Genomic DNA, 25,920 nt, shown 5'->3' with positions numbered 1-25,920 from the left:
CCAACTCCTCTCGCTACCCAAAACGAGTATGAGGCACACACAAGAGCAAGATAGCTACTGCTGTTTATTATAGTAATGGCAGGGATAACTCTCAGACCGCATGCATCCGGAGAGGCTCTCAGCATTAGTGGGGCTCACAGGCCCTTTTTACCGTGGTATGACGCGCTACTTGCGTCACCTGGGAAAACTATCCCAAAAACCTATCGCCACTTCGGGTTGGCTCCCTGAGTGGTAGGGTCAGTATCGTTACTTATAGAGAAGAGGGTTATTGGGTGAGGACGGGTCAGGTGGTACGCTTGGGCTGTCCCTAACAATTGTTACACTGAAGTTGTTACAAGGGGACACTTGGTGATTGGCTAACTATAATGGCATCAGTGATGAGCCCCTTGTATTCTCATTGGTTCACCCATGAGCCCCCAAGCCTGGGACCACCGCCGTTCCCAGTTCGCGGTGTACCTGGTACTGGCAACAATGTGCAACTATGTGTCAGTGGTGGACAATGGACAGGTCTGACTATGGGCTAATGTGCATGTCTTTCCCATCGCTGTAGGTGTCCAATTTGTCACTTCGTTGTTGCAAACTGTGTCCCAGACGTGGGACCCCAGCGAGTTTCTGTCTCGTAAGCATGGCATCTTGTCAGTTCGGCTTGGTCACGTGTGGATAGATCGTGGCCGGGATGGAATTATGAGCATTTGATTTGAATTTCGGCTCTGAGGAGCGTTTGGCATTGGCAAGTGTAACCTTGGCACGGGGCCTTGGCTGTGGGCTCTCGTTCTGCGTGATCAGCACTTTCGTATGAGAGGATTTTTCATCTGAGAGGCTCCTGCCTGGGGACTCTTGCTTTGCGGCCTACCTTGGCCTAGCTCCTGGGTGGTGGTACATAAACCATAATATGGGGGTCGCGAGGGGCGACAGAGCATCACAAGCAACAATAGATATATATATATAAATATATATATATACATATATATATATAGATATAGGGTGGCGTCTTCATAGTGATAGGTGGCGAAAAAGCATCTGCAAGCATATATACACAAATTCTTCAGGCGTCTTTCGTTGCTGCGGTGCTGTAGGAGGCCTATGTGAAAAATAACAACAATGCATGTCTCTGGGTGTGTCGGTCCTCGGCGTCATAGCACTGGGTATGTTCTTCGTGTAGGTTGGTGTGTGGGTGACCAATGTGCATGGTGGCATGTGTGTTCTTGCCTGTTGGCTATGTCGTCATGGCATCTCTAACGATGATGATGTTTGTGGTTGCTGTCTTAATCGAGTTGGGAACAATAATTACAATTGAATAGGTTCAAGAAAAATAGGTGCTGTCAGAATACTCCTATTTTTTTTCACCCTCTGCATAAAGAAAGAATAAATATTTTCAAGCTCTGTTGTAGAATCAATCTTCTTCTTTATCTAAAGTTGTACAGTTCAATATAAAATGGACGCTCCAGAGTTAACATCAAAGAAAGGGGGAGGTCATTGACCTGAAGTACAGAAAATATTTACATCACACGGAACCAAACGTTTTTCGGTAAAACAACCACTTTGTTTGTGCAAGACAAAATCAAATTCAAATATCATTTGAACCTATTCAATTGTAATTATTGTTCCCTACTTACCCTCCTGGGTAGAATAGGCTACCAACCAGGAGCCCTAATTTTTTAATCGAGTTGGTCCATGAAGTTGATGTCAGCTCCACTTGAGGTTCCCGGACGTCGTTTCTTTAGTGGGCAGGCTCCCTGGGCATGTGGGGCGTGGCCACAGTGGATCTTGCCGTCTAGTGTAGAAGTGAGCGGGTCGAATTCCTCTTGCGGGGGGTGCTTGGGCTGTGATGTTCTAGGCCATGGTTTAGATGAGAATGGGGGAAGGGACTTTCCCATTTTCCCTCTTCACCATATATCTACATACATATCAGAAAGACTTTTATTATTCATTACCTTCTCATAGTTGAACAGTATAATTAAATAATTCAGCCAAGTATCAATTTCAGGCCTTTTCCTACTTTTCCACACCTTTAAGATTTGTTTCTGAGCAGCTACTAGCGCTGTGATAGGATAAGTCATTTATAACACGCCTGTACACAAGTATTTCTAGACATGATGCCTAGTGCTCCGTCAGGGCTTTGAACGCTGCATTGCGTCTCGCTTAAGTACCAACAAACAGTCCTTACAATGGGAAATGGTTGCCGCCATTATTTTTCATTTCACTTATGTACCAGGAACTGGGGTGTGCTAGAATTTCCGGTTCATAATCCACATCATGCATTATCACCCAGCAGGGGGGAGCCGCGCCAGGCCTGACATGGCCAGTGGAAGCCTGTGTTCTGGGGAGCGGGAGCTGCTGCTTACGTGCGCCCATGCCAGCAGCTCCATTGCACCCTACAAACCCCTGCTTCGCCGTTAGGCTGGCCACAGACATGCTCACACACCTCCTCTCAGGCCCATGTGCCTTGTGTGTGCTCAGACACTTCCGCACAGCTCTCACACTTAAAGGGACACCCAGAGAGATATTTCTTTTTTCAGTTATAGTGTCTACTTTCTAGTGCAGTGATGCAATGTGACCGGCCCTGTTTTTACAGTTAGAATGCCAAGTCATCAATCTATTCTTGTTAAGTTGTAAAAATTTGTTTCACCGTGGCGAAGAGTCATTCCAAAATATCTGCCCTTCGCTCTCCTCTGGAGTCATTCTGAGAGCTCATTGGGGGCTAATTTGCATATTTTCATGTAGCCAATTGCAATTCTCTAAGGTGTCACTGAGCATTTCACGCATACTTATGGGAATCTCAAATTGCCACTAGACGTAATCTCGTGTTTGTATATTAGAAAGGCGCCCGTTTTCTCCGAGTTGAAAGTACCATCTCATAGTAAGCAGTCAGTGTTTAGCTCTTCTAAGATATAAGCCAAATGGCTCCAATTATTTTGATCAATGGAATGAGCTGCAATTGCCATTTATCCATGTGGTTTGGCTTATTTGCTGTGGATTTCTCACTGGAAGATGGCCAATGTCGTCTTCTACCTCTTTCAGCGTTCACGGAAAAGGGATACGGTGGGTGTTAAGGCCAGTGCCATGTCCACAGCCACCATTCACCTGTGAGGTTTGCATACTGTGCAGGGCCAGGCCTACCATGTTACAGATTCCTGCATACTGTGCAGGGCCAGGCCTACCATGTTACAGATTCCTGCATACTGTGCAGGGCCAGGCCTACCATGACCATGATAGATTCCTGCATACTGTGCAGGGCCAGGCCTACCATGATAGATTCCTGCATACTGTGGAGGGCCAGGTCCCCCTGATACAGATTTCTGCATACTGTACAGGGCCAGGTCCCCCTGATACAGATTCCTGCATACTGTACAGGGCCAGGCCTACCATGTTACAGGTTCCTGCATGCTGTACAGGGCCAGGTCCCCCTGATACAGATTTCTGAATACTGTACAGGGCCAGGCCTACCATGTTACAGATTCCTGCATGCTGTACAGGGCCAGGTCCCCCTGATACAGATTTCTGCATACTGTACAGGGCCAGGCCTACCATGTTACAGATTCCTGCATGCTGTACAGAGCCAGGTCCCCGTAATACAGATGACTGCATACTGTACAGGGCCAGGCCTACCATGTTACAGATTCCTGCATACTGTGGAGGGCCAGGCCCACCGTGATACAGATTCCTGCATACTGTACAGGGCCAGGCTTACCATGTTACAGATGCCTGCATACTGTACAGGGCCAGGACCACAGTGATACAGATTCCTGCATACTGTACAGGGCCAGGCCTACCATGTTACAGATTCCTGCATACTGTTCCGGGCCAGGTCTACCGTGTTACAGGTTCCATAGTACTGTACAGGGCCAGGCCTACCGTGTTACAGATTCCTGCATACTGTACAGGGTCAGGTCTACTGTGTTACAGATTCCTGCACACTGTGCAGGGCCAGGTCCACCATGATAGATTCCTGCATACTGTACAGGGCCAGGTCCACCGTGTTACAGATTCCTGCATACTGTACAGGGCCAGGCCTACCATGTTACAGGTTCCTGCATACTGTACCGGGCCAGGTCTACCGTGTTACAGGTTCCATAATACTGTGCAGGGCCAGGCCTACCATGTTACAGATTCCTGCATACTGTACAGGGCCAGGTCTACTGTGTTACATATTTCTGCATACTGTGCAGGGCCAGGTCCACCATGATAGATTCCTGCATACTGTACCGGGCCAGGTCTACCGTGTTACAGATTCCTGCATACTGTACAGGGCAAGGTCTATTATGTTACATATTCATGCATGCTGCACAGGCCAGGTCTACCGTGTTACAGGTTCCATAATACTGTACAGGGCCAGGCCTACCATGTTACCGATTCCTGCATACTGTACAGGACCAGGTCTACTGTGTTACAGATTCCTGCATACTGTGCAGGGCCAGGCCTACCATGTTACAGATTCCTGCATACTGTACAGGACCAGGTCTACTGTATTACAGATTCCTGCATACTGTACAGGGCCAGGTCTACTGTGTTACAGATTCTTGCATACTGTGCAGGGCCAGGTCTACTGTGCTACAGATTCCTGCATACTGTGCAGGGCAGGTCCACCATGATAGATTCCTGCATACTGTACAGGGCCAGGTCTACCATGTTACAGGTTCCTGCATACTTTACAGGGCCAGTCCTACCGTGTTACAGATTCCTGCATACTGTGCAGGGCCAGGCCTACCATGTTACAGATTCCTGCATACTGTACAGGGCCAGGTCTACTGTGTTACATATTTCTGCATACTGTGCAGGGCCAGGTCCACCATGATAGATTCCTGCATACTGTACCGGGCCAGGTCTACCGTGTTACAGATTCCTGCATACTGTACAGGGCAAGGTCTATTATGTTACATATTCATGCATGCTGCACAGGCCAGGTCTACCGTGTTACAGGTTCCATAATACTGTACAGGGCCAGGCCTACCATGTTACCGATTCCTGCATACTGTACAGGACCAGGTCTACTGTGTTACAGATTCCTGCATACTGTGCAGGGCCAGGCCTACCATGTTACAGATTCCTGCATACTGTACAGGACCAGGTCTACTGTATTACAGATTCCTGCATACTGTACAGGGCCAGGTCTACTGTGTTACAGATTCTTGCATACTGTGCAGGGCCAGGTCTACTGTGCTACAGATTCCTGCATACTGTGCAGGGCAGGTCCACCATGATAGATTCCTGCATACTGTACAGGGCCAGGTCTACCATGTTACAGGTTCCTGCATACTTTACAGGGCCAGTCCTACCGTGTTAAAGATTCCTGCATACTGTACAGGGACAGGGCTACTGTGTTACAGATTCTTGCATACTGTACCGGGCCAGGCCTACCATGTTACAGATTCCTGCATACAGTACCGGGCCAGGTCTACCGTGTTACAGATTCCTGCATACTGTACAGGGCAAGGTCTACTATGTTACATATTCATGCATGCTGTACAGGCCAGGTCTACCGTGTTACAGGTTCCATAATACTGTACAGGGCCAGGCCTACCATGTTACAGATTCCTGCATACTGTACAGGACCAGGTCTACTGTATTACAGATTCCTGCATACCGTACAGGGCCAGGTCTACTGTGTTACAGATTCTTGCATACTGTGCAGGGCCAGGTCTACTGTGCTACAGATTCCTGCATACTGTGCAGGGCCAGGTCTACCATGTTACAGATTCCTGCATACTGTACAGGGCCAGGTCTACCATGTTACAGATTCCTGCATACTGTACAGGGCCAGGCCTACCGTGTTAAATATTCCTGCATACTGTACAGGGCCAGGTCTACTGTGTTACAGATTCCTGCATACTGTGCAGGGCCAGGTCCACCGTGTTACAGATTCCTGCATACTGTACTGGGCCAAGTCTACTATGTTACATATTCATGCATGCTGTACAGGGCAAGGTCCACTGTGTTACAAATTCCGGCATACTGTACAGGGCCAGGTCCACCGTGTTACAGATTCCTGCATACTGTACAGAGGCAGGTCTACCATTTTACAGATTCCTGCATACTGTACAGGGCCAGGTCCACCGTGTTACAGATTGCTGCATACTGTACAGAGGCAGTTCTACCATTTTACAGATTCCTGCATACTGTACAGGGCCAGGTCCACCGTGTTACAGATTCCTGCATACTGTACAGGGCCAGGTCTACTGTGTTTCAGATTCCTGCATACTGTGCAGGGCACGGTCCACCATGTTACAGATTCCTGCATACTCTACAGGGCCAGGCCTACCGTGTTACAGATTCCTGCATACTGTACAGGGCCAGGTCTACCATGTTACAGATTCCTGCATACTGTACTGGGCCAGGTCTACCGTGTTACAGATTCCTGCATACTGTACCGGGCCAGGTCTACTGTGTTAGATTCCTAGGGCCAGGCCTACCATGTTACAGATTCTTGATTACTGTACCTGCCAGGTCTACCATCTTACAGATTCCTGCATACTGTACCGGGCCAGTCCTACCATGTTACAGATTCCTGCATGCTCTACCGGGCCAGGTCTACCGTGTTACAGATTCCTGCATACTGTACCGGGCCAGGTCTACCGTGTTACAGATTCCTGCATACTGTACCGGGCGAGGTCCACTGTGCTACAGATTCTGGCATACTGTACAGGGCCAGGTCTACCGTGTTACAGATTCCTGCATACTGTACCGGGCCAGGTCTACCGTGTTACAGATTCCTGCATACTGTACCTGGCCAGGTCTACCGTGATACAGATTCCTGCATTCTGTACAGGGCCAGGTCTACTATGTTACAGATTCCTGCATGCTGTACAGGGCCAGCCCTACCATGTTACAGATTCCTGCATGCTGTACCGGGCCAGGTCTACCGTGTTACAGATTCCTGCATACTGTACAGGGCCAGCCCTACCATGTTACAGATTCCTGCATGCTGTATCGGGCCAGGTCTACCATGTTACAGATTCCTGCATACTGTACAGGGCCGGGTCCACCGTGTTGCAGATTCATGCATACTGTACAGGGCCAGGTCCACCGTGTTGCAGATTCCTGCATACTGTGCAGGGCCAGGTCTACCATGTTACAGATTCCTGCATACTGTGCAGGGCCAGCTCTACCGTGTTACAGATTCCTGCATACTGTACCTGGCCAGGTCTACCGTGTTACAGATTCCTGCATTCTGTACAGGGCCAGGTCTACTATGTTACAGATTCCTGCATACTGTACCGGGCAAGGTCTACTATGTTACATATTCATGCATGCTGTACAGGGCCAGGTCCACTGTGTTACAGATTCCTGCATACTGTACAGAGGCAGGTCTACCATGTTAGATTCCTGCATACTGTACAGCGCCAGGTCTACCATGTTACAGATTCCTGCATACTGTACCGGGCCAGGTCTACCATGTTACAGATTCCTGCATACTGTACCGGGCCAGGTCTACTGTGTTAGATTCCTGCATACTGTACAGGGCCAGGCCTACCATGTTAAAGATTCTTGCATACTGTACCGGCCAGGTCTACCATGTTACAGATTCCTGCATACTGTACCGGGCCAGGCCTACCATGTTACAGATTCCTGCATGCTCTACCGGGCCAGGTCTACTGTGTTACAGATTCCTGCATACTGTACCGGGCCAGGCCTACCATGTTAAAGATTCTTGCATACTGTACCGGCCAGGTCTACCATGTTACAGATTCCTGCATGCTCTACCGGGCCAGGTCTACCATGTTACAGATTCCTGCATACTGTGCAGGGCCAGCTCTACCGTGTTACAGATTCCTGCATACTGTACCTGGCCAGGTCTACCGTGTTACAGATTCCTGCATTCTGTACAGGGCCAGGTCTACTATGTTACAGATTCCTGCATACTGTACCGGGCAAGGTCTACTATGTTACATATTCATGCATGCTGTACAGGGCCAGGTCCACTGTGTTACTGATTTCTGCATACTGTACAGGGCCAGGTCCACCGTGTTACAGATTCATGCATACTGTACAGAGGCAGGTCTACCATGTTAGATTCCTGCATACTGTACAGCGCCAGGTCTACCATGTTACAGATTCCTGCATACTGTACCGGGCCAGGTCTACCATGTTACAGATGCCTGCATACTGTACCGGGCAAGGTCTACTGTGTTAGATTCCTGCATACTGTACAGGGCCAGGCCTACGATGTTAAAGATTCTTGCATACTGTACCGGCCAGGCCTACCATGTTACAGATTCCTGCATACTGTACCGGGCCAGGCCTACCATGTTACAGATTCCTGCATGCTCTACCGGGCCAGGTCTACCGTGTTACAGATTCCTGCATACTGTACCGGGCCAGGTCTACCGTGTTACAGATTCCTGCATACTGTACCTGGCCAGGTCTACCGTGCTACAGATTCCTGCATTCTGTACAGGGCCAGGTCTACTATGTTACAGATTCCTGCATGCTGTACAGGGCCAGGTCCACTGTGTTACTGATTTCTGCATACTGTACATGGCCAGGTCCACCGTGTTACAGATTCTTGCATACTGTACAGAGGCAGGTCCACCATGTTAGATTCCTGCATACTGTACATGGCCAGGTCTTCCATGTTACAGATTCCTGCATAATGTACCGGGCCAGGTCTACTGTGTTAGATTCCTGCATACTGTACAGGGCTAGGCCTACCATGTTAAAGATTCTTGCATACTGTACCTGCCAGGTCTACTGTGTTAGATTCCTGCATACTGTACAGGGCCAGGCCTACCATGTTAAAGATTCTTGCATACTGTACCGGCCAGGTCTACCATGTTACAGATTCCTGCCTACTGTACCGGGCCAGGCCTACCATGTTACAGATTCCTGCATACTGTACCGGGCCATCAATCAAGCATTGCATCAACCCTCTCCCTGACCCACTCTACCAGCCTCCATTGGAAATTCCTCCACCATCAACTCTCTTCAACAATAACTCTCTTCAACTACCGTGTTACAGATTCCTGCATTCTGTACAGGGCCAGGTCTACTATGTTACAGATTCCTGCATAATGTACAGGGCCAGGTCCACCGTGTTACAGATTCCTGCATACTGTGCAGGGCCAGATCCTCCGTGATACAGATTCCTGCACACTGTACAGGGCCAGGTCTACCGTGTTACAGGTTCCATAATACTGTACAGCGCCAGGTCTACCATGTTACAGATTCCTGCATACTGTACAGGGCCAGATCCCCCGTGATACAGATTCCTGCATACTGTACAGGGCCAGGTCTACTGTGTTAGATTCCTGCATACTGTACAGAGCCAGATCTACCGTGTTACAGATTCTTGCATACTGTACATGGCCAGGTGTACCGTGTTACAGATTCCTGCATTCTGTACCGGGCCAGGTGTACCGTGTTACAGATTCCTACATACTGTACAGGGCCAGGCCTACCATGTTACAGATTCCTGCATGCTGTACCGGGCTAGGTCTACCATGTTACAGATTCCTGCATACTGTACCGGGCCAGGTCTACTGTGTTACAGATTCCTGCATAATGTACCAGGCCAGGTCCACTGTTCTACAGATTCTGGCATACTGTACAGGGCCAGGTCTACTGTGTTACAGATTCCTGCATACTGTACATGGCCGGGTCCACCGTGTTGCAGATTCATGCCTACTGTACAGGGCCAGGTCCACCGTGTTGCAGATTCCTGCATACTGTGCAGGGCCAGGTCTACCATGTTACAGATTCCTGCATACTCTGCAGGGCCAGCTCTACCGTGTTACAGATTCCTGCATACTGTACCTGGTCAGGTCTACCGTGTTACAGATTCCTGCATTCTGTACAGGGCCAGGTCTACTATGTTACAGATTCCTGCATACTGTACCGGGCAAGGTCTACTATGTTACATATTCATGCATGCTGTACAGGGCCAGGTCCACTGTGTTACAGATTCCTGCATACTGTACAGGGCCAGGTCCACTGTGTTACAGATTCCTGCATACTGTACAGAGGCAGGTCTACCATGTTAGATTCCTGCATACTGTACAGGGCCAGGTCTACCATTTTACAGATTCCTGCATACTGCACAGGGCCAGGTCCACCGTGTTACAGATTCCTGCATACTGTACAGGGCCAGGTCCACTGTGTTACAGATTCCTGCATACTGTGCAGGGCCAGGTCCACCTTGTTACAGAATGCTGCATACTGTACAGGGCCAGGCCTACCATGTTTGCATACAGTACAGGGCCAGGTCCACCGTGTTGCAAATTCCTGCATGCTGTGCAGGGCCAGGTCTACCATTTTACAGATTCCTGCATACTGTGCAGGGCCAGCTCTACTGTGTTACAGATTCCTGCATACTGTACAGAGGCAGGTCTACCATGTTAGATTCCTGCATACTGTACAGGGCCAGGTCAACCATTTTACAGATTCCTGCATACTGTACGGGGCCAGGTCCACTGTGTTACAGATTCCTGCATACTGTGCAGGGCCAGGTCCACCGTGTTACAGAATCCTGCATACTGTACAGGGCCAGGCCTACCATGTTACAGATTCCTGCACATTGTACAGGGCCAGGTCTACCATGTTACAGATTCCTGCATACTGTACAGGGCCAGGCCTACCATGTTACAGATTCCTGCATGCTGCACCAGGCCAGGTCTACCATGTTACAGATTCCTGCATACTGTTCCGGGCCAGGTCTACTGTGTTACAGATTCCTGCATACTGTACCGGGCCAGGTCCACTGTACTACAGATTCTGGCATACTGTACAGGGCCAGGTAACCGTGTTACAGATTCCTGCATACTGTACAGTGCCACGTCCACCATGTTACAGATTCCTGCATACTGTGCAGGGCCAGATCCCCGTGATACAGATTCCTGCATAATGCACAGGCCAGGTCTACTGTGTTACAGATTACATATTCCTGCATACTGTACAGGGCCAGATCCACCATGTTACAGATTCCTGTTGGCCTGTTGCAGATGGTTTCCTACTCGTCCTTGGAACCTTTGGATATCCATCAAAATTTGACAGAGGAACTTCCAGTTACATCTTCATACTGGTTTCCAGGCCATCATGGTAGTGTTTGATAGTCATTGTAAAGTTCCCTTGTTCTTCACACCGGACTAGCTATGAAGGAATGTGAAGGCCAAAACTCTTCTGCCACAACTGTGCCCAGTAGAAACCATGCAGGGCATTCAAAGGTGGGTTTTGCAGCATGAAATACCAATATTTACTTAAAAAAGTTAAAAAAAACCTACTGTGACATGGTGGTTCAAAAACTGGTGTACAGAAAAAGTCTAACGAACCACTGGGTGTCGCACTCCTCCATGTAGGATAGCACTCCACCTGCAGCGTGGCACACATCGGTTGAATTTTGGAGGCATGTAAGGTTTTAATGTAAGGTTTTAAAATGAGGCTGTGGGTTGAGAAATGTTCAGGTTAGAAAGTTAGGTTCGAAATATGTTTCTGACCGAGACTCTGATTTTTAGATTTTTAGATTTTTTTTTACCGATTTTCTGTTTGTGATTTTCTGTTCCCAATGACTTTTAGTTGATGGAATAAAATGTGGAATGCTACAAAAAGCTATATGGTTTCTTCTACACATTCCACTCTGTAGACTCACATGCATGCAAAAACAAGCATTTACCCGCTGGGCACCCAGGGCATGGATTCCCCCCCTCCCCCCGCCTATTCACACACGCAAGGCAGCCTCCATCACTATTTTCAGAAAGAGCCTCAAAACCTACCTTTTTCCCAACACATAACCCTTGCCTCCTCCACTGCTATCGCTTGTCTATCCGAATCTTCCTATTCTTTCCTGGAAACATTTTGTAACGTCTTTTTTCAACTCCCACCTTTTCAAACGTTGAACCAGCTAAGGCGCTCCGAGGCACTCTGGGTAGGACCAGCAATAAACACAAATTCAGATAAAAAATAAAAATATGGATAGAGTACAATAGAGGATAAAAGCTGCAGGTAGGGAGATGCACATACAACCCCACCAGCCCTTAGCAAACACACCCACGAAGACACAAACTGTAAGTAGCCGTGGCTCGTATGGCCACTGCTCTGGCTGAATGCAGGAACAGGAGACACCCAGTGGGAAAAAGATACAAGGCTTCGTTTAGGAGGACCCTCAAGGATGTTATCTTTCCTGTAAATAGTCACAAGTGGATCCATGAGGGGCAATTAAAGTAGCAGTGCATAGTAATGGCAAGACCAGCTGCAGCACACACTGTATAGAGGTTGACATTGCTAATGGCTGGGGCTGTTTAGCACCTGATCATAGTCTAGAAGAGCTTGGTGAGGTGCACGCCAGCTTCTACCAAGAGCTACGTTTGACTCCCATGCGGCCAACTGGTGCCATACAAGCACACCAGTTTAACATTAACTCGGTGTGTATGGGAATGTTGCATCTCATGTGCAGGTAACATTTGCAGCAAACAGTGTGTCGGCTCCCTGTTCACCAGAGGAAGACCCTGCTTCCTGGGTTGCACCTGATAGCCTTTAGCTGCTGCACATCCAATACAAATCAAAACCTGCGGGAGTAGTAAGGAATACCTGCTTGTTCCCCCTCGCCTCTGCTTCTACATTGGCGAGTTTGCCTTTTTGGGAAACTGGCAAAGGGGCCAAGTTACCCCATTCACAACAGGGGCTTTTTTGACACTTTCAGTGTTGAAAACACGTGACATTTATTTGGTTAATGTCTTGCTCCTTTTAATTGGAAAAACTGGGTACAAAATAATTCAACATTTCTGTTAAAGTAGTACGAGGGTCCCTCACTTTCCCTAATTGAGTGTTGTTTTTATAAAATGAAAGGAATAGTTTTCCCTGCTGGACCTAGAGACCCAAGCTACTCTTCACTGATGATGCCCAACAAGGCTGAGACATGTCTGGGGTCACTTGTGGTCTCGTACAGAAGGGATGTGACCAAGCAGCTCGGGCTGGACTGCCCCCTTTGGGTGCGAACAATCCTGATTTGCATATAGTGTTTCCCCTTTCTCTAATGGCTTGGCAGGCAAACAACGATGGCCTGGCGGGTTGCCCAGAGCAATGGCAGAGGTTTAAGATGAATTCTAAACCTTCCAGCCATCACCTCTTGGGTTTTAGGAATAATTTTGTGTCATATAAAAGCTAATTAAGAACTTACTGTGCTGGTCTGTAGCACCACCACATTCAGTAAGCAACATATGAGTTAATGGGCGTCCACAAAAACCTATGTGTCCCCATTTGTCTGCAAGAGAGGGGCCCCTGTCTAGCGTACCACGCCACTGTATGAGTGCTGCAAAGGAAGTTGTTCAAGCTGATGGCTGGCATCAGGTCTCCAGATAAAGTTTTGAAGTTAGAGTATTTTACATCCCATGTTTAGAAATGGGTAGTAAAATAATTTTTGTAGGGGCTAAAAGAGTAAGCTCACTCCCAATGGGAGGGATTTTTCAGGTGAATAAAAGTATATTTTCACTCTAAAATGTATATTTTTTTAAATACATTCTTCTTTGCGAGATTTAGTGCCTAAGCTCAGTGCGTAAACTTGCGTCCACCCCCTACACAAAGCATCACCTCATGGTTACTGACAACAGGCTTCTCGAGCGTCTCCAGCATGGCTCATGGTGCACACAAGACTCCGGTGTCAGCTTAGAGTTCCAAGCGTCCATGGTTAGAGATCCAAGCTTCCATGGTTGGAGATCCAAGTTTCCATGCTTAGTGATCCAAGCTTGCATGGTTACAGATCCAAGCTACCACAAGCAATGCTCTATCCTCACTAATCCTTTTCCGTTATGCACCCAGTGCAGCTCTCGAGTCCTGCACTGAGCTGACGACTCCGGGGTTAAGGGGAATTGGACAAACGTACAATATATGTTGGGGAATAACTGCTACGTTTAGCCTGGGCTAGAGAAAGGCTAGCACAGAGGTCATTGATGGGTCCATGTATTTCCAAAAGCAAAGTTCACCTGTCCAGGATCTGTCGCCATGCCCCAGAGATAATCCTTGTGGCCAGCAGGTGCTCTCTGAAATGTATTCTTTGCTATAAGCCACTACTTGATTACGCATCTTGGATGCACGCTCTAATGTCCATAGAATGCAACGTTGGTTTCGATGCGTGTTCAAAGACTCCATAATAGCCACTTTGTAATGTGATCTACATCATCCAACTTGCTCTATGGACAGTGTAGTGTCCATTTTGGATTATGAGGTCGCCTTCTGATCCACCTATTCAAGCAATGTTACATCGGGAGACCAAATTCTTGTACTATCCGCAAATAAAAACATTGTGAGCATTGTTTGTACCATCTTCTTGACTTTTTTTTTTTTGAAATGCTGTATTCATGACTTTCGAGAACCCCATACGTTCATACTTTGTTCTCTTGGATGTTTGGAGCATTGCATTGTTAATTACATGATTTTGGACAATAAACTTATGCACAATGTAGATAAAACCAACTTGATCTGCAGATCTTCAATTTCACAGCTAGCGGTGTTTGCTCACTCTACTATTGTATCAGAGGTGGACTGTTCCAATGCAGCCTGCTCTGGACTCCTGCTATTTCCCATCAAGGATTGACTTCACAATTTTGGGGTGTGACTCTGACTAACACTGAGGGCTTGCAATGATCTCTCACCACCGTACCAAATTTCCCCAGCAACCCGTTTAGTATCACAACTTGTAAAAAGGCTATTTTTCCTCAATGACCAGCCTCTATTGTCACGACATGTGTTCGCCAGCATTCAAACTGACCCTTATGGTTAATTTCATCAGGGTGCTCATTGGCTCCATCCTAAAGTAACCACCACTGAACACACCTTTGAACACACCATTCTCCAGCCCTGGCCTTAATTTCTTCATCATTTGTGTGTTGTGGGAGTTGTGTTCTTGGGTCACTTCAATTGAATAAAATAGACAGTAAAAGCAAATCCCAGGACTGTAGCAGGGTGTCCTTAGTAACAGGCAGTCATCTAGTAGACTTACAATTAGTAATGGTAAAAGCTTCAAGCCAAATTCCTATGGCTTCTAAGCACTGTAATAATCCGTGCCACAATTTTACCCACTTGTACATCACAATAATCCTTATGATCTGGTATTTGCCAGGAAATGAAGTCTGCTGGTTTCTGTTTACCCTTTAGCTCAGTGTTGTCCAACCCTAGGCCTCGAGGGCCAGACACATGTTGCGTTTTCGGGATAACCCTCATTAATATTCATCAGATAAATTTGCATACAATGATTCTAAATATATGCACATTTTCCCTCATGAATATTAATGAGGGATATCTTGAAAACCCATCAGGATTCCAGCCCTCAAGGCCTGCAGTTGGACAACCCTGCTTTCGCCATGGTTATTAAACACTCTTTATTTTTGCTATTGCCCTCCTGATGCCACTAGGCTTATTGGTAATTGATAATTGGTATGCATGCCTGCAATACTAGACATCTGCCATAGTCCAAGGGCCCGAGTCATAAAACCGTTTGTATGGCAGAAGTGGATATGCAGCCTCGCAAATGCATGAAATGCCGTGGGCACAAATTTCACCCAATTCACGGATACTTCAAAAGGGCGATTTGCTTCCAGCCACACACACAATCACTTGTGCCAAAATGGGAAGTACATCCATATAAACCTGCTTTCCATATGCAAAGTGGATGTGTCCAAGGGGCAGATATCGTGTGAGGTGATTTGCAAAGCTAATAGCAGCTTACTTCCGTTTCAACGTTGCAGAAGTCAAATTTGAAACATGGGCAAATCTGCTTGAACAAGATTAGCTTTTTATTTTTTTAAATCTCTAAACTGGTACACTTTTCTTATAGTTTGACAGCATTTGCTTGTGAAAAGGTTCATTTTTACTCCCTCGCCAGCTTGTTCTGAAACCTTTGGCTCGCTAGAGGTTTTGGACTACAATCCCCATCAGCCCTAGCCAGCAGAGTAAATGATGAGGGATCAGGAGAGTTGTGTCCAAAACAATTGGAGAGCATACCTGCCCAACCTCCAGATTTTTCCTGGAGACTCAGGAATTAAAACCATTTCTCCGGGTCTCCAGGAAAGACCCTGGAATCTCAGGAATTTTGGTGTTCTTTTTACGAGGTGATAGAAGTAGAACGTGTGAAGAAATTGGCATGCTTTATTTTGCCCACTCGTGTTTCAGTTGGCAATCTTTAAGCTGTTCTAGATAATAGTTAATTTCCCTAATACAGAGCCGTGGCAAACGTTCTCTTCACAACAGTGCAGTACTTTTCAAATAGCTGCCCAAAGTGCAGGATTCGATATAAAAGGGCATTCCACTGACAGGTGGGCGGGGCGTGTGGCGGAGCCGAGTGCAAATGGGCGGAGTCTTGTGTGGCTGTGGGCGGGGCATCAATCTCAGGAATTTTGATTTTCAAATGTCGGCAGGTATGTTGGAGAGCCATAAGTTGCAGAGAGCCCTGTTCTAGGGTCTGGAGATTCACGCTTTTTGTAAATTATAGATGTTTATGGATGCAATTGGTGGCATCTCCAATTAGGCCGCATATGTGCTTCTTTGTGAATCACGGTGCAGCCACAACTTGCGGCCGCCGCACAGCACGCTGGTAAAGGGCAAACATGATCAATCGGCTTCCAAATGTTCAGGTACCATCTTGTTTAGACATTTATGATACTCGAAGTTAGGATGCCGACTGAATGAATCACATGTCCTTCGAACCGTGGAGCTCTGACCTGATGCTTCTGCGCAGGTGCTCATCGTTATCATCCACTTTGCATCTTATTTTACAAAAGTAACCCGAAAGCTATTGTCTTTAAAAAAAACTAATACTGAGGCAATAATGCAATCCTGGCGGGCCGGGCCGCTAACTTGAGGTGACAGTTAGAAGCGCCGCATTAGCATCCGGCGGGAGCCAGGTGCATTGCGATGAAGGGGAAACCGGAAGCATTCCAGTGGCACGTACGCTACGCAGCAGGGAGACGTGCTAATGGCGGTGCCGTGTGAGGAAACCAGCAGCCATGGCAAACATAGGCGTCGAGTACATCGGGGGGCAGAGGGGGCAGTTGCCCGTGTCATCCTTGAACAACGGCAGCAGGATTGCCAATCAAAACGAAAACAAAAAAAATCTGGCCTCGAGTGGCGTGCTTATTTATCTACATTACTGGGCAGGACAGGGCTTCTGGCTCCTGTCCTGCAGGGTATAGGCTTAGTGAAGTGTTAGCATGCACTTTGGAAAACGTACACGTGCGCCTCACTTCAAAGTTTGAAGGCCATATCATCAATTAGACCACCTGAGCAATGATTTGGGGTCTTGGGTGGGGGGGTGTTCGAAGGCCATATCATCAATTAGACCACCAGAGCAATGATTCGGGGTCTTGGGTGGGGGGGTCGGGGGTGGGGGGTTATTTGGAGAGGCTGGCCAACATGCTTGTTGGTTGAATAGTAGGGGGAAGTAGGGGATTCCAAAGCAGATTTCTGCTGAGACGGCTCAGCATGGTAGCCGACGGTTGCTCAAATGTTATATGTTTAGATCGGCCTGTACATTCAAAGGCCTTTTTTCCTATTCTTGATGCAAAATGTGTTTTGAACTGGGAAGGGATCTATTCCCTTGTTTCCCTAAGTGTGGGAAATATGTCTGTCCCCGTAGCGAAAATCAAACATTAGCACCCATGCCAGCAGGAGGGACCTGGAGGGAGGGTCCCTGAAGATTAAAGGTGGGTCTGACTAGGAGATGTGCAGCCACCACCAGCCCTCGGCCACCTGAGGGCACTGCATTACGCTAAGAGAGCAGACAAGGCAGCGAGGGTGGCAGAACAGGGGGAAAAGATGGCAGTACAGCTGAGCAATGTCCGTGAGGTTTCTTGCTAGATTCCCCCTCCGTTCCTGCAAACTGATTGGCTAAGAGCACACACCAGGGTTCTAATCGTGGTTCTTACATGAAACGCGATCAAGAAGTCTCCTGAGTGCACAGTCTTGAAAGGATGACTGATTTTAAATCCCATTTACTACCACACAGAACACACCCTTTGCTGATGTCATCATGAGTATTTCATTTGCACCAATGCAAGAGAGCAACCCTGTTTAACAAATACTTTCTAGGCAGCTTGGAGTGTGTCATCTTTTAAGTACACATGACGAAAGTGATCTGAAATTTCGGAGGAGGGGCGTCGGGTATAATTTATAATTTATCCGTTGTTAGGAGGATCGATCACCTGGGAGAAGAAGGTCCCAGAGGGAACGGGAGGACTCTGTTGGAAGATGCACAGTATTTATCTTCCTCAGAGGACGAAGAGTCAGTAATGCCCGAATATGTAATGGCTTGCTGTCACAGGGAGCTGTTCTTTCCCAAATCTAATTATCGTGATGGCGGTAAAAACGTGTCTAACCAATCCTGTATTGAGACTAAGTATCCCCCCCCCAAAGTTATGCACCATTGTAGAGAGGAAAGCTCCCATATTCAACAGGGGAATGTTAAAGATGAATCTTTAAGTAGTAACATATTAGATTCTGAACTTTCTAATTTCCCTAGAGAGCAAAACCATTAAGTAAAACCTTTTAATGCTCCTTTTAAAAAAATGATTAAGGATCAAAACAAATTTGGAAACAATTCTCCCTTTAAAAGGAGCAAGTTGAACATAGGCGACTTCAAGTCCCACGAAGTCAACAGTACTGGGACGAAGAAGAGGGATGCAGAGGCATGGGACTGCAAGTTGCAGGTTAATAGGGTTAATGACCCATGCCCAGTGGCGTCACTAGGGGGGAACCTGAGGGGCCGGTGCCCCCCCTATGACATGCTGTGCCCCTTGTGCCCCCCTTACTTAAGGCGAGCAGTGACTGTGTTCTCTGTTCGTGGTGTTATTTATGACACTCACTGATGCAAATGTCTCCTTTTGTCTCAAAGCAAGCAGTGATCGAGCAGCTAGCAGCCCCTCCCATCAGAATGTAGTCCATGAAAGTGCTAATGATGGGCTATTAGTCACTGAATGGTTTCGTGCCTACATTCTGATGGGTGGTACAGTGGGGTATGGCTAATTGGTGTGCACAAAAGCCTCTGCAGGAGTGCTTGTGTGACGTCACATATTACCTTTCATAGGTGCCCCCCAACTTTTGTCTGTGCCCCCCCTACTTTTGTCTTTGGCCCCCTCTGTGCCCCTCCTAAATTTGAGTCCTGCAATGCCACTGTCCACACCTGAGGCCTACTGAGAGGCATAAAAGGCCCCCTCAGGTGCAAGCCATAGAGAAGAGCAGTAGTGGAAGGTGGATTGAATGCAGTGACTCCACATTGTATTTGCAGCTGAAGGAGCGTATAGACGCTGGAGCTGCCATAGTTTGCAGTATGGATGCCAGTTATGAGAGGCTCTCTTTCTTCAAAGACCTTGTTTGCAGAGGTCATGCAGTGGGAAGCGTTAATTGTAAAGGCTTTCCCCCTGAAAATCATGGTTGCAGAGCTAGTGCAGTGGGAAGTTGGGGCACTTTACCCACAACAAGGCAGACTCTGGTGGCAGGCGATCACCAGAGAGCCTTTGGAGCAAGGAACGCTCCATGTGTGACCAACGCGGGTCGGGGGAAACAGCAAAGCAGTTTTCCATGCAGCCCGGAGCAGAAGAAGCAGACAACCCAAATGCAGCAAAGCGAACGGACAGTGAGTTCACTTGTGCGCTGTGAGTCCGGAGTGCTCTGTAACCACCCGCTGGCCAGATCTGGGTATTTTGAAAACCAAACTAATGTAAAAAGCGCAAAGTGGCAGAAACATCAACATTTTGTACATCAAACTGATGTGAAGCAGAACGATAGTTATTTTGAATACCAAGCTGATAATATGTGGAGAAAGTGGCAACATAAGAACTTGGAGAACAGGCCAAAAAAAGCGTCATTGTGTTTTAGAAAGTCAGAATAATTGCCCACAACAACACGAGAGGACAATAATACTAGAAGCCAATATAAATAACTATTGCCACAAATCTAGTTAGGGAGAACCAACGTTGCCAAAGGGCAATTAAGAAGCAAGTTGTTTGTAGACCGTATTGTCAGGGGGAGAAAGAAGCAATAGGGGGAACTGACTTAAAGAAGCGTTGCCTAAGCCAAAGAAGAGTAGGAAAAAGACAAAACCATTATCAGCATTTGGTCAATGCAAGAGTGGGAAAAACAGAGTAGCAGGAAGGCTGCCCGTTTGACAGAAGATTTTCAGGAGGAGAGGAGCATAACCTGCATTACACTTGGCAATCAAAAGTGTGGAACAAACAGCACCAATGTGTCTTATGTTTTCTCAGAAGTGGTCAAAACTAACGTTGTGGAAAGTCAAAAGACTTTATAAATGGTGCGAAGCAGAACTATACCACAGAAGTGCCTATGCTAGTATTAGTAGTTGCATTAGTTCTGGCAGGAGAACACACCAGGGCAAGGGACTTGGTAGTGCAGACCTAGAAGGTGACTGGACCAAGTGGAAATCATTGAAGTACTGTGGTGTAGTTCAAAGTGTTTAAGAAGTGGCAGAATGCAAGAACTCATTGTGAACTGTTGTAGAATCATTGTGACAGAAGTCGTTTTGTTGACGTTGATGCACTGTGGAAGTATATCTTTTTGTTGCTAAGAATGAATTGTGAGATACTTTCTGCTACCAGTGGAGAGACAAATGACTTGCTCAACGTTTTGAACGGTTGGTTAAGCCAAATGAGAGATTTACCAGTAGACAAGGAACTTAATTAGAACTTTATTGAAAGATATGATTTCCTTATTCTTTTGAACTGTTGCTTGAAATCCTGATTGAATCTGGGGAAGGGGGAATTACCCAGGTTACAAGGAGCAATAGTGAGGATAACTGTTCATTCTGTTTTATCTGAATTGCTATGCATTACCTTGTTGAGTTTGTTGTATGTACAAGTGTAAAGGACAGAATTCTTTTGTTAGAGTGCTTTCTTTAGCTTATTTCATAGGTAGGGAAATCCTCGTTAGGGTAGGGATAGTGAGGCATTTATCAAACCTTTATCAAACCTTTTTGAGTTTAATAACATGGCATCTTTTGAAAACCCTTCGTCCTCACATTTCTGACCCCTCACAAGTCTCAGAAATGTATGTATCTGCATGTCTTAGATACTTAATATATACTCTGTCACAATCGTAACCCCCTACTCAAAATTGCAACCACATCTAAAGGTCTCTGCAGAGGCCTTGCAATGCACTCTATTACTGCCTGTCCTCCTGTACAGCGCTTCTGATTGAAGAGTTCGCCTACTTGTCCAATAAATGCAATGAGCGCATGGATTATATTATAGACCTCCTCTCGGCCAATCCAAATGCTAAGAATGCCATTTATGTTCTCTGGTATAGACCTCATTTCAAATATCTGACTTGAGCAGCAGCCTAAAACCCTTCACCCCTTTTTAGTTGCACATCTCATGTGCTAATAGCCTTATAGTCCTCGAGAGAGATCATGAGCATGTGGGATACTGACCCTTCCCCCACCTTACAAGTGCTCCTTGATACCCCACTAAGAGCCCAGGCGGCCCTGCACCAGCCCTGCACTGAGAAGTGCACTTTTTTGCCCTGATCATAGCTTTTGGTACACGAGGTACCCCCTTCAAAGATGGCCGCCGCACTCTAGGCAAATTCCAATTGGTGCCTTACCAGGCACACAGCAGCACTCCTGGCCCTGCCTGATTGGCCAGCTGTACTACATCTCCTGCCATTGGATGCCGGCAGGCGAAGCCGGCCCTCTCTGACCAAGGCCCTCGAGACTAAGGCTGGAGCCTGTTCTCAGCCTGTTTCCTGCCACCTGCCAGTCCCTCTGGCCTCCCAACACCAGCCTCCTAAGGTAACATCCATCCGTGACACCCTATGCCCTTCAGGGTGACTTGAGCGCTCCATGCCTAAATGCAAGACAAAATCCTTTCAAAAGTCACACGCGTGTGCCTATTTAAACCCTCCTTCATCGTGTCTGACCACATTCTATTTTGACTGGTTCACAGCCCAATTACAACATTTCTAATCTAGATGCTATGACAATGTTCTGTGCCTAACTACTTTATGACTCTCTGATTTATATATATAAAACTCTCTGCCTTTGCTCTGCTGATCTGCCCAATCGCTTTTCTGAATTTAGTGGTTAATAAAACTGCACTGTGCCTCATTGCTGCTTTGTTACCCTAATGCAATTCTAGTTGCCACTTCTAACTGCATTGTGACCATCTGTCTTCGTTCTCCTGATCTGCTTACCAATTGCCTCTAGATCTGTTGACCTGTAGCCCAATGTGTCCTCGTGCAACATATTTCCATAGCCTCTAAACTCAATGTTGTACTTAATCTCCAAACTCATGTCACGTTTAATCTAAGTGCTATTCTGAATGTAGGTGCTGGGCTGAATCTAGGTGTTATTTTGAACTAAGTGCTACTCTGAACCTAGGTGTTATTCCCAATCCAGGCGCTATTCTGAATCTATGTGCCACTCTGAACTCATGCGCTACTCCGATCTGCTGCTGTGCTAATTTCAAACGCTTGCTATTTTTGATTCTAATTGCTAACCTGCACATCTGCGCTATTCTAAATCTAAGGGCCACTTTGCATGCCTGTATCTGAATCAGATGCCAATCTGCAACCATGCGCTAATCGGATTAAATGCTATTCCAGGCAGGCTGCACTGACTACACTTATGCGCCCACTGCCAGATTTTGATCCTAGACAGGACACACATTGCATTTTACCCACCTCACACAATGTTCCTCCCGGGCCTTTACTCTATACTACTGAGAATCATTCTCCACATCATTAATTGCACATGCCTGCCCAGCTCACCCCTCAACTTGACCAGCCTAGGCCCCACATCACCCACCCTCGCAGAGCCTAGCACCACAATCATGCTTACCCTACACTCTCTCCCCCATGCTTTTCGGACAGGCTGACCAGATTACGATCCAGCCTTCCCAAAATACATGAGCCTAGAGCCAGGGACTCCACACAATCCAAACTCACTAACCGTACATCCATTAGCACCTGCGCTAACCTTACGCTAAAAAAACCCGAATCTAAACCCGTCAACTCTACTACAACTAACAGAGCGCTCATCACAGCAACCACCCCCACCCCTGCCAAAACCAATACCCTACCTATAAAAGGTGCCCTCATCAATGCACGCTCCATGATTGCCCATGCCACGGACATTGCTGATCTCATCTTAGCTGAAGATCTAGACTTCTTAGCCATAACAGAGTCCTGGCTTCATGCAGCCGCAGGCCCAGCCCTTTCGCTAGCCATCCCCACTGATTACACCATCATCCGAGCGGACAGAACTGAAGCTAAAGACGGAGGTTTGGCCATCATTGCCAAGACCCACCTTAACATCACACTTAACTCCGCTACACACCTCCCATCCTGTGAATCACTTACAGCCAAGCTACCCAATGCCAACCCCCAAACTATATCCATTCACTTACTATACAGACCGCCTGGACCCCTGGGATCTTTCGAGGAAGACCTCAATGCCATCCTTACCGACAACCTAAAAAACTCCTCACAATGCCTCCTCTTAGGAGACTTCAATTTAGGCTACAAAGACCCCAAAGATAATCAAGCCACTCGCATCAGTAACACCTTGTCTGAACTAGGCTTCACACAAAAAGTAACCAGCCCCACCCATAACAAAGGGAGAACCCCTGACTGGATATCAGACTACAACTGTGCCATATCGATCACTAATAACACTCTCCAATCCTGGACTGACCACCATCTCCTCTCCTTCTCACTCGAGGCCTCAAGACCTATAACCAACATGGCACTAGCCGCAGCCATCCCCACGAGATGCAAAAAAAATATTACAGTGGAAAAATTGATCCCGCTCATTCTTCCTACGCTTAGCCAACTCCAAGACTCTAATCCCTATGACCTCGTAGAAGGCTATAACAACACCATGCGCATAGCCTTAGATGCCATTGCACCATTGAAACTTAGAAAATCCAAACCAAAAAAGCACCTCAACCAATGGTTCTCCAGCCATCTCAAAACCCACAGATTGGAAAAGCGTAAACTGGAACAAGTCTGGAGACAGTCTCCGACAGACCATAACAAACTACTGCTTAACAAAATAACGGCCAACTATAAAAAAGAAATCATAGCGGCCAAACAAGAATCCTATAACCAGAGAATCTCACAATCCAATTCCAGCACCAGAGAATTATTTACTATCCTGAAAGAATTGGAAACCCCGGTAACAATCCCAGATACTTGCATTAAAAACAAACAATGGTGCACCAGTGTACAAAATGCACTAAATAACAAAGTCACTGGCCTTCAAACAAAAATTAAAAACAAGAAGGACTCCTCACCAAACTCTCCAACCCCATCAACGCCCACTCAAGCCCTCCACCCTCACACCACACACCCAACACTGCTCGCTTCAGCTTGTCCAAAGTCTCTACTCTCGAAGTAGAAAAAATCATTCTTGGCCTTAAACCCTCCAATTGTAAAGGCGACCTCTGCCCCCCACAAATCATTAAAGACGCGGCAAGAGACCTCTCGCCATTCATCACCAGACTCATCAATGCCTCTTTTTCCTCAGGAACAGTCCCCAGTAACCTCAAAGAGTCTTGGGTCCTCCCTCTCCTCAAAAAACCCTCCCTCGACCCGTCCATCCCGACTAACTACAGACCGATTACCACCGTCCCATTCATGCTCAAGATACTAGACAAGACCGCATACCAACAAATCCAAAAATATCTTGAAACAAACCACCTTCTAGGAATAAGACAATCAGGCTTCAGACCCCAACATGGAACTGAAACCGCCCTGATAGATCTGAAAGCCCAAATAGACGCCCTTAGAGATAACGGGAAAACTGCATTACTACTCTTGTTAGACCTCTCCGCGGCGTTTGACCTAGTTGACCATAAAATCCTATGTAATCATTTGGACTCAGCTGCCCACTTTTCACAAGAAGCCATCAGTTGGATTGAGTCATTCCTCAACAACAGATCCATGCGTGTCTTCTCCGCCTCTGCCGCTGCCGAGCCCATCCCCATCACGTGTGGAGTCCCACAGAGCTCGTGCATCTCCCCCACTCTGTACAACGTGTTCACAAAGCCCCTGTTTGATGATCTAGACGGCCTGGGTATCACCTACACTAACTACGCAGATGATACACAGATCCTCATCCCGCTGACGGGAGATTACAACCAGGATTTGGCCTTGGTGAACAAGGTGTATCTCATCATCCAGGCATGGATGGCTTCGCACAGTCTATGCCTGAATGATGACAAAACTGAACTCATCATCCTTGGTTCCACTTCCAACCTAACCAAACTCGACCACAACTACGCCAACTTCATCATAGACGGGAACCTAATCAAGGTTTCCAAAGAAGTAAAAACTCCAGGAATAGACCTCGACTCCTCCCTAACCTTCCACAAACAGGTTAGCTCGATGGCATCCTCCACAGCCTACACATGTAAGCTTATAAGAGCAGCCAAACCCTTCCTCTCCACCCAGAGTTGCACTACACTAGCCAGAGCATTGGTATTATCCAAACTGGACTATTGTAACGCCCTCTACATAGGAGTCACCAAGCAAATCATCAACAAAATTCAGACGTTACAAAACAATGCTCTTAGGGCAGCGCTCAACATTCCCAGGAGAGAACACATTTCCAATATCAGGAAATCCCATAACTGGCTCAGCACAACAGACAAAATCCTGCTTAAAGTAGCCTCACTCACCCACAAATGCCTGAATAACGCTGCCCCACGCTATCTGGCAGACAGAATATGCAAACACACCCCCATCAGACCCACCAGAACCCCCAATGCTAATCTGCTCACTGTCCCCAGGTTTAAACGCACCAAAATGGGTGGCAACAGCTTCCAGGTGAAAGCACCTCAACACTGGAACTCCTTACCACCATCGCTCAGAATCCCCCAATCCTACTCACTCTTTAGACGCAACTACATCCATTGGTTAAAGAACACGAACCATTAACATCTCTAATACCACACGGCTGCTCTCCGCATTGCATGCTTTAAGTAAATCTGT

At 47.1% G+C, this 25,920-nt stretch overlaps 1 protein-coding gene across 3 annotated transcripts in view; it reads left to right on the top strand.

Annotated features, from left to right (window-relative positions):
• The window catches only part of ATP2A3 (ATPase sarcoplasmic/endoplasmic reticulum Ca2+ transporting 3), a 680,492-nt gene that overhangs the window by 309,760 nt on the left and 344,812 nt on the right, over nt 1-25,920 (top strand). The gene's annotated exons all lie outside the window — the stretch shown is intronic.

Source organism: Ambystoma mexicanum, chromosome 9 (genome assembly GCF_040938575.1).
Source record: "Ambystoma mexicanum isolate Mex_15411 chromosome 9, UKY_AmexF1_1, whole genome shotgun sequence".
Taxonomy (NCBI): domain Eukaryota; kingdom Metazoa; phylum Chordata; class Amphibia; order Caudata; family Ambystomatidae; genus Ambystoma; species Ambystoma mexicanum.
This window is presented reverse-complemented; position numbering and strand designations above follow the sequence as displayed.